This window comes from Physeter macrocephalus, chromosome 14 (assembly GCF_002837175.3).
Source record: "Physeter macrocephalus isolate SW-GA chromosome 14, ASM283717v5, whole genome shotgun sequence".
Taxonomy (NCBI): Eukaryota; Metazoa; Chordata; class Mammalia; order Artiodactyla; family Physeteridae; genus Physeter; species Physeter macrocephalus.
The window spans coordinates 117,770,988-117,777,556 of record NC_041227.1 but is presented as its reverse complement, the minus strand read 5'-3'; positions in this window follow the sequence as shown (position 1 = coordinate 117,777,556).

The following is a 6,569-nucleotide window of genomic DNA, read 5'->3' as shown; positions in this document are numbered from 1 at the left end:
TTCACTTTGTTAGCCAGGTTTGGGGTGGAACACAGAGGAGCTTGGTGAGAGTGGCAGGAGTTGTGCCCTGGATGGAAAGAACATTGAGCTGTTGAACGTGGTGCAGAGGGCTTGCATCTGTGGTGGAACACGTACAGGTGGTTTTGCAGTGTTTCCTTAGTTTTGAGACTTTCTCCTTTCTCCTGAAACACACATACCTTTACACCCCAGCACCCGGTCACCACCACACTGCCACATACATGCCTTTGGGTTTACTGCTGTTTAGAGCGTCTGGTCAGTGTGGTATAAACAGCCTTACCACGGTGAGTTGATACTGAATCTGTGCTGTTTTAAGTCTGAACAGCTCACTGCTGATTTATGTTTGGTGTATTGAGTATTGCTTAAGCACTTCAATATTAGTTAAGGGACTGCAGCCTGGGAACCACTGATTCACGGTAAAGGCTCCTTGACATTTTTTTAAAAATAATTAACTTTATTTATTTATTTTTGGCTGAGTTGGGTCCTTGTTGCTGGGCGTGGGCCCTCTCCAGCTGAGGCGAGCGGGGGCCACTCCTCATTGCGGTGCACGGGCTTCTCATTGCGGTGGCCTCCCGTTGCGGAGCACGGGCTCTAGGTGTGTGGGCTTCGTTAGTTGTGGCTCGCGGGCTCCAGAGCGCAGGCTCAGCAGCTGTGGTGCACGGGCTTAGTTGCTCTGCCGCATGTGGGATCCTCCCGGACCAGGGCTCGAACCCGTGTCCCCTGCATTGGCAGGCAGATTCTCAACCACTGTGCCACCAGGGAAGCCCTCCTTGACATTTTTGAAGTAAGAATGTGTGTGTCAAAAATCTGTTTTCCCATAAGACATACTGGTAAAGGAAGATGTAGAGAGCTTTCAGTCATGCACAGAAACAGAATCTACTGTCCTGCGGATGTGGAGGATACTGAGAATGTGTAGTACTAGAAGCTTAGAAGCTGCATTGTATGGAATGTGTTGTGGGGACAGGCTGGGGACAAGAGTTTGGGAACTGGGATTGGTCATCTGGGTTGGAGGATAGTCATTGTTTACGTGGCAGATTTGCTTTCCCATCCCTGCTGGAGGCCACCGGTGCCAGAGTTCCCCTTTAAGAAATGTGAAATCGTCATGTACTGCCTAGACTTCAGGGGTTTAACATAACGGCATGAAGTACTTTACAGGTGAAAAAGGGGTGCTGTTGGGCTGCCATCCACTGGTGATAGACTGCTGCTGGGTAATGAAGTTTCAGAATGAGTTTGTTCTTCTTTATTATAAAAGCCTTACATGGGGCTTCCCTGGTGGCGCAGTGGTTGAGGGTCCGCCTGCCGATGCAGGAGACACGGGTTCGTGCCCCGGTCTGGGAGGATCCCACGTGCCGCGGAGTGGCTGGGCCCGTGAGCCATGGCCGCGGAGCCTGCGCGTCCGGAACCTGTGCTCCGCAAAGGGAGAGGCCACAACAGTGAGAGGCCCGCGTACCGCAAAAAAAAAAAAAAAAAAAAAAAAAAGCCTTACATGGCTTGTTACAGGAAAATTAGAAAGCAAGGCAAACATTTTCCATCTACCACCCCCCCAAAACATTATTGACATCTTTCATATCCTCTAGATGTTAACAGCCTTCTCCCTGACCCTTGCATTTCTGAAAATACAACGTGCTTCCCCATGTCAAAAGAAACTTGCCCACCAGTTCCCTCATCCCCAGCCCACAGAGTGCACTCTGTAATCTGTTGGCATCTTAGAATCGATACGTGTAAAAGGTATGGGGGCTAGGTGATCTCTAAGATTACTTCCAACCTCAATAATCTGTTCTATTTTATCTTCTCTGTCTTTTCCTACAATGCCTTGCTTCAGTGCCACCTGTGAAGCCGTCTTTGACAGTGAAAATGGAAAGGGATTCCTACAATTTGTTTATATCACTCATACCATGTGGCATGTATAACCTGCATTATAGTTATCTGGGTTTATCTTAAATGGTCTGATGAGGAATTTTGAGGCCCTAAGGCCAGGGTGATGTATTATTCCCTAGCATCCAGCCATCAAGGTAAGACTGAAGGTAGAGTTTTGAAAGTCATCAGATTAATAACTGGATGAGTTGCCTGAGCCAAGATGAAAAGTGGTCCAGGCTGCCTGAGTTTTGAGGAAAGCGTGAAGTCAAGTTTGGAAAAAGGATGAGGGACCAGTAAAGAACTGGGAGGGAGGAGCTGGGGAGGAGTGTGTACCGGGTTCCAGCTTGAAAAGCACCAGGGCCCTCCCCGAGGTTTCTCCAGAGCAGACTTTGGCAGCTAGGACCAAGGTAGGTCAGATTGTGGCCTCCCACATTTCCAGTTTTGTTGAAAAGACTAAAAAACTAAATTCCTGAACTGGCAAGGTAAGGCAATTCTCTAGTGACCTCTCAACCAACCTCTCTTCCCTTTCCCCCAACTAATCCTGATGCTGACTGGTGGCTGCTTTTTCTGATCTGGCCCCCTTTCTGGTCTGTCTCCTAGCTTAAAGTAGTTGCTTATGCTTACTGTAGGGAGGTACGTGTACTGCTCTAAAGAGAATATGCTGGGATGGCTCCTGAGATGTAATTTAAGCTGAAATCTGAAGAACAAGGTGCCAGCAAAGGGTGCTTGGTTAGAGGGACCAGCAGGAGCTAAAGTTGAGGTTGACAAGAGCTTAGGGATGTTTAGGAACTGCTAGAATATAGGAGGCTGAAGCCTAGTGAGCAAGATGGAGAAATCGGCAGGAGCCAGATCACGCAGGGCCTTGTAGCCATTGTAGTAGGGACTGGAGTCTCTGTTCTTGACACAGTGGGAAGCTGTTAGAGGGTTTTAAGCTGTCGGGATTTAGGCTGATGTTAGATGGCAACAGTGGAAGCAGAAAGACTGTTGGCATTAAGAGCCTGTTGCAGCGGTTCAGACGAGATGGTGGTGGCAGAAACGTGATTGCAGGACGGATTGGACTGGCTGATAGATTGGATGTGAGGGCAAGGTGGTCAGAGAAAGAGGAACTAAGAGTGACATCTGAGTGGATGGCGAACAGTGGGAGAGGAAGAGGTTTGTGGGAAAGTGGAGTTCTGTTTTGTTATTTTGTCTCACCCATGAAAAACTGGAGAGCAGATGACAAATGGGCAGCTGGATAACGAGCTTGGAGTTCAGAGGAGAGGAGTGGGCTGGAGCTAGACTTTTAGGAGTTGTGACCTCGTCCTGAATGCCGAGAAATGGATGAGGATCCATGGCCACAGTAGGGGTTTTGGCCTCTGATTGAAGGGGGCCCTTCCTCCATAATAAAGAGGAAGGAAGGAGAAGATAGTACCATTGCAGGTGAGTTTGTAGATTTGGCAGGGAGATGAGGGTGAAGGAGTATGTGGCCAGTGGCTCAGTAAACACGCGAGGGAACTACCTTAAGGTTGCTGAGGGCTCTTTAGAGGTGCTTGCTCATGCGTTAGGGTGTAACCGCGTGGCCACTGTGTGAGCCATATTGAGTGACTTGGTGTAGACACAGAAGGTGGATAGTTGGGTATAAGCAGGGTGGGAGGTTTATCAGGTCTGTACTGTGGTGGGAGAAGGGAATTCAGCTGAGGATGTTTGCAAGGGGGAGTGATTATAGCGGTGGTCTCCTGACCCCTACAATGCATGCTGCTGTCAAATACAGTTCAGTTCTTGTTCAGATTAACCTTTATGAAAGTGTCTTGCCGTCATTCACATGCACTGGCTAAGGGAAGGATATGCAGCCACGGAACTCCAGAAGGCAGTGTGTGAACAGTGTGCTTCTAGATAGGATGCTTCTAGTTCCAGGGGTGGCCCAGGTGTGGTATCTGAAGCTCAGCGCAGGTATCCTAGCACTTAGAAATGCCAACGATCTTGGAGCTTATATGGATATTTAAACTGCCTCCCAGTTTAAATATCCACTCTTTTTTTTTTTTTTTTGCGGTACGAGGGCCTCTCACTGTTGTGGCCTCTCCCGTTGCGGAGCACAGGCTCCGGACGCGCAGGCTCAGCGGCCATGGCTCACGGGCCCAGCCGCTCCGCGGCATATGGGATCTTCCCGGACCGGGGCACGAACCCGTGTCCCCTGCATCGGCAGGCGGACTCTCAACCACTGCGCCACCAGGGAAGCCCTAAATATCCACTCTTATAGCATCCTTGACAGGCTGCCCCTACTCGAACACTTCCATTGATGGGCAGCTCATTACTTTGAGAAGCAACATGTGATAGCTGTACCTCGCCATTTGGTCCTCCATGCAGCAGCTCTAGAACTGAGGCGAGAGCTCCGGTCTCCTGCACTCTAGTCCTTGCTCTTTATGTCCTTGAGTGAGGGTCACTGAAGTGGCTAAACAGGCAGATATGACTGGGAGCTGTCTTGTCTTCTCCAGTGAAATGGCTTATTTTTAGCCAACTATTCCAGCCTCTTAAGAGCTTTTAAAAAATTTTGGTGCCGGGGCTTCCCTGGTGGCGCAGTGGTTGAGAGTCCGCCTGCCGATACAGGGGACACGGGTTCGTGCCGCGGTCTTTAGGGCTTCCCTGGTGGCGCAGTGGTTGAGAGTCCGCCTGCCGATGCAGGGGACACGGGTTCGTGCCGCGGTCCAGGAAGATCCCACATGCGGCAGAGCGGCTGGGCCCGTGAGCCATGGCCGCTGAGCCCGCGCGTCCGGAGCCTGTGCTCCGCAACGGGAGAGGCCACAACAGTGAGAGGCCCTCGTACCGCAAAAAAAAAAAAAAAAAAAAAAAATTTTGATGCCGTAATCTAATATACTAGTTATCCATCCCAATGTTGTGTTCCAGTTTTTATAAACTGTTTTTCATATTATCTAAAGGGATATCATGAGAGACTTTAATAAGATCCAGATGTTTGTGATAGCCACCTAACAACTCTTATCAAAAAGGGAAATAAACTTGTTTGGGTAGACTCACGTGGGCACCTAGTGGCCATCATGTTTTCGGTAACTGATGAGACTACCTGTTCCATGAGCCCTTTTTGAATTTTGTTAACTGTTGTTACACTTACCTGACTTTTGAAAATTGGAACTTGCGCTGAGTTCCAGTCTCTGGCAACCCTCGGTGTGTAATGTTTTCTCAAAGATTATTGACAGTGATTCCTCAAGTTTTTCCGGTATAATTTGCTTGAACCAGATCACTTGAATTAATTCAAAGGGGCTCAAGTCTGATCAACCACAAGCCGAGACTAATTTCCCACGTTGGTGGCGGCTCAGCTGCTCTTACCGTTCTGGGCACCATATGTATTATTCACCTGTGACCGTGACTTCTTAGGGGGATATTTGGCTGGCATGGGAAACAGTGGCCCACTCTTTGGGGCCCTGTAGCTTAGTGGCTAGGCGCTTGCCTGGATTCAAAAAAGCCTGAGTCATGTCATATTTCACCTCTGCCACTAATTAGCAGTATGACTTGGCAACTTACCTTGCCTTGCCAAGCATCAGTTCCCTCATCTGTGAAAGGAGTGTCTCAGTTGAGAATTAAATGAAGCCTTTCACGAGATGCCTGGCCCTTGGTAACCATCTCTTCCCTGCAACCATTATTATTCCCTTTAAGAGTTTGCTGGGTGGGGCTCGTGAGCACACTCAGGAACCTAGGGAGAAAGTAACTTGTTTAGCCTCCCAGGGCAAGGCAGAAGCACGGGGTACCCTGGCCCCAGACCCCTCTGTTTCAGAAGGAGATGCTGGGTACTCCTGGAAGGCCAGAGTGGAGTACTTTGACCTTTGGCCTAGTGAGAACAAGAGCGAGCATTCCCTTCCTTTGCGTCCAGATGTCTTAGGCAGGAAGTAGGAATGAAAGCAGAGACACCTGGCTGCTTCCTCACTTGAGGGAGGGCGCCAAGGGGCCTCCAGCTGCCATCCTGACAAGAAATAGAGGAGGGCCTGGGTCTCCAGAAGGGAGAAAGAGGTGGAGGGGGGAACACCTGCTCTTAGAAAAGCAGGGCGGGGTCCTGCTCCCCTGGATATAAGGCCAAAAGACCTTGGAGATTTCCTCAGCCTGTCCTCCATCCCCACCCTCAGGGTTGTGGCTTCCTGAGAGCTGATTGCTCCTGCTTTGCGGGGTGGGGCTCTGGCAGGAGGCCAGCAAGGCAGGTAACTAGAGCTGAGCTTCCTCTGCCATTCCTGGGCTGGGAGTGCACTCAGCAAGTAGTGCCAGGAATATATGTGAGTGCCCAGGGCTTCCACCTGAGGCCCTGGCCCTGACCTCAGTGGCCAGATTCGGCCAGGATCTAGCTGAAGCTCTTCTTGCAGGAGAAGGCAGCGTTTCTCCTGCGATCGTGTGGGACATAAGTGAGGTGGGGTGTGGAGAGTGAGTGACAAAGGTCTAGAGGATTAAAAAGGCCATCTTCCTCGATTGCCTTTCATCCTAGTAGGAATAATGGAAGGGGGGCGCTGTCTGGGGCTGGGGGATCTGCTTGCTGGGGTCTCAGGCTGCAATGGCATTTGCCAGAAGCCTAGGTAGCAGGTAAAATCTTGGGAGATGGAGGGAAGGTGACCTTGAGACCATGTTGGGGGACCTGGCAACATGGTGAGACCTCTGAATGGTGTTTGCGTTTATTTTTCTTTCCTAGCATCACCGTGCTTCCCCAGGCTCCTGGGTGGAGG